Raw genomic sequence first — 3,731 nt, 5'->3', positions numbered from 1 at the left:
AAAACAATCTATTGTTGACATTTTATTGTTGAAGACAAAAACACTGATTTTTAACTCTACCAAAAATGGTTTCATAGGTTTCCCCCTATAATTTTGCATGTTTTTGTTTTAACTGAACATTATCTTGTCAAGCCTCATTTCATGTCTTTGCCTGAGAGTGCTGTTGTTGAATTATCTCTACAGTCTGTATATGTGGTCTTGTCTTAAATTGAACTTCAATTGATCTGACAGCTGTACTTTGTTTTTACCACATTATTCCACATTATTCCATTTCAGTCCCATAATACCAGTATATCTGAAAGTTAACATTTACATCTGTTCAGTAAATCTATAGATAGACAAAAATAAATGCTATTATTTGGTATTTCTGGAACTATACACCAACTGTAACAAAAGAACCCTGAGAAATTATAATGAAAATGTAAAAATATTAACCACAGCAGATGTTGGGTGCATTTTCATGAATCTAATTATAGAAGAAAAAAAACATCCTTAATAACAAGATACACTGAAGACTGTATCTTAACAAAATTAGCTATTTAGTCACATAGCATTTAAATGCTTTCCTGGCCACTGCAACAAATCGTGCTGTTTAGTCTGAACTAACTAAATACTAAAGTGCCTACTCCCACACTGAAATGCATGTTTGAGCTGTTTTAACTGAAAGTAACTTGCACTGACATACACCGATCAGGCATAACATTATGACCTAATACTGTGTTGGTCCCCATTTTGCTGCCAAAACAGTCCTAACCCATCAAGGCATGGACTCCACTAGACCCCTGAAGGTGTGCTGTATTGGCACCAAGATGTTAGCAGCAGATCCTTTAAGTCCTGTAAGTTGTGAGGTGGGGTCTCCATGGATCAGACTTGTTTGTTCAGCATATCCCACAGATGCTCGATTGGATTTGGAGGTCAAGTCAACACGTCAAACCATTCCTGTACCATTTTTGCTTTGTGGCAGGGCGCGTTATCCTGCTGAAAGAGGCCACAGCCACCAGGGAATACCGTTTCCATGAAAGGATGTACATGGTCTGCAACAATGCTTAGGTAGGTGGTACGTGTCAAAGTAATGGATGGATATAAGCGAAGCACACACACCCAGCCATCCACGTGATTTAAAAGAAAGTGTGATTCATCAGACCAGGCTCAGATCTTCTTCTATTGCTCCATGGTCCAGTTCTGATGATCACGTGCCCACAGTTGGTGCAGTCGGCGGTGGACAGGGGTCAACATGGGCACCCTGACTGTGGCTATGCAGCCCCATATGCAACAAACTGCGATGCACTGTGTATTCTGACACTTTTCTATCAGAACCAGCATTAACTTGAGCAATTTGAGCTACAGTAGCTCGTCTGTTTGATCGGACCACATGGGCCAGCCTTCGCTCCCCACGTGCATCAATGAACCTTGGCCGCCCATGACCCTGTCGCCGGTTCACCGCTGTTCCTTCCTTGGACCACTTTTGATAGATACTGACCACTGCAGACAGGGAACACCCCACAAGAGCTGCAGTTTTGGAGATGCTCTGACCCAGTCAGTCATCTAGCCATCACAATTTGGCCTTGTCAAACTCGCTCAAATCCTCACGCTTGCTCATTTTTCCTGCTTCTAACACATCAACTTTGAGGACAAAATGTTCACTTGCTGCCTAATATATCCTACCCACTAATAGGTGCCATGATGAAGAGAAAATAAGTGTTATTCACTTCACCTGTCATAATGTTATGCCTGATCAGTGCATCTTAAAATATGTCAGTGCTATTGCTTTGTGTCAGCATGCTCACCAGTAATGTTTATTTTTAAGGCAAGTTTACAAAAGTATACATGTCTTTAAATGTCCTAATTTAACTTAAGTCTAAGCCATGTCTGTGAAACCAGGCCGCAAATAATGCTGCGTTCACCCCATATCATTATTTTGAGAAGACAAAACGTGGCGTTGTACTCATAGCTGTTCATGCGTTTCTGTGGCAAGCTCTCAGAAAAGTTCTACGAGGACGTGGACGCTTTTTACAAGTTGGAATCTCATAATTACGACATGCCGTTAACGCACCTATTGCTGCCTTCACGTGTTATCGGAAATTTCCTACTTCTCTCTTCTAAAAAATAATTTGCTGCATTCAGTCTCGAGTCTCGAGATAACATGTTCCATTCGGAGCTGTTGAAATCTCGTAATTATGGAACATCGATCTCCACTTCGCCATGTTTAAAGTCTAAGGCCCGCCCAACTCGGGAACTCGGGTATCAAAATTATTGCAGAGTTGCCCAGTGGTAAATACGACTTGAGAGGGCATTCATGTCCAGTTTTTAGGGGCCAAGCAGGGGCCATTACAGTAGTCTCCATTATGAAATGTACTGTATCCCATTTTTTAGCTACTCCTCCTACCAAAATTGCCTCAGAGATGATCACTGGACCGAGTGCACAGAAATTACTGAACGGAATTTTGATATTCCTTTTTGTTCAAAAGATGATGATGTGAAGTTAACAATGTTCACCCAAAATCAAATTGGATGCTATATTTCGGTCAAACTTTCAAATCTTTCGATCTTTCGAATCATCACGTTTTGAGGGTACATGTGGAATTTAGGAACATACGGGTCATGAGATCCAAAAAGTCTATTTTTTGCTCAGAATTATGAGCTTGGTGTTTGCGGAGTCATGCTGAATCCGTCTATACCAATTTTGCATGTCTGCCATTTTGTCATATTTTATACTTATATACAACACTTTTATACTTATACACTTAAATATGGACACAAAATGTGGTAGGGTTCATCGACAGCATGTCCTGAAGGAACCTGAGAAACTTGAACACAGCGTCACCTTATACCAGAGATATAAGGTTTTTAGAAAAAACAGAACTTTTGAAAACATTGTTAAAACTTTGTTAGACCTACATTTTCTTTACACAGGCTCACTGGAGTCGAGTGTTTATTAAGCATAAATGACATTAAGGAAGTTTGTTCTAGTAGACTAAATTACACACACATGCACACACTCCTGAGTCAAACAGTAGCCTAAGTGGATTTGAGTTATAATGGTCACAGAAAGAGAGACATTGTTTTGTATTGTTCTTTTGGATTTTTCAATAAAACTTTTTTTGAAGCATATTGCATGGTGTGGCTGCTGTTTTTGCTTCTTTTGTCTAATTGTTACAACTTACCCCAGCATGTGTTACAACCTACGGTGCAATGTCCAAATTGTTACTGGTATGAAAATTTGGCTCAGCATTGTACACGTCTTAATCTTTTAGTAATCTCATGGGTAAGACAACTTGTTTAAAAAAATCTGAAAATCTTTGCAATAGTGCAAATAAGTGCAATACCCTGTGGATAAGCAGTTTGCAGAATGGATAAATGGATGGAACAACAAACTACACTTCATAGAAGCTATAGAGCATGAACTATAGGACAATTTAAAAGTAACAATTGGAACCGAAGTTGCGACATTTCACATCTTTATTACAACGAGCCCTAAGTTTTCATTCAGTATACATAGTTGTAAGACTTTTAGGACCAAATGTTATTATCACATTATTAAATAGGCCTAAGTGTTTTATTTAGGGCCAAAAACTGCAGTTTTGACATCAACATTTTAAGTCTCTGTGAAATTATGCAAATCAAGGCAAATGAGAGGTGATCTCTGTAAAACAACAGGCAACAGATGTTTGAAGATTGCTTGATTAAATTGTAGCATTGTAGCAAATTGTAGCAAGAGTTTAACCGTGTGA

Source organism: Gobio gobio (genome assembly GCF_949357685.1).
Source record: "Gobio gobio genome assembly, chromosome: 3".
Classification (NCBI taxonomy): domain Eukaryota; kingdom Metazoa; phylum Chordata; class Actinopteri; order Cypriniformes; family Gobionidae; genus Gobio; species Gobio gobio.
Note: the sequence above shows the minus strand (reverse complement) of the source record.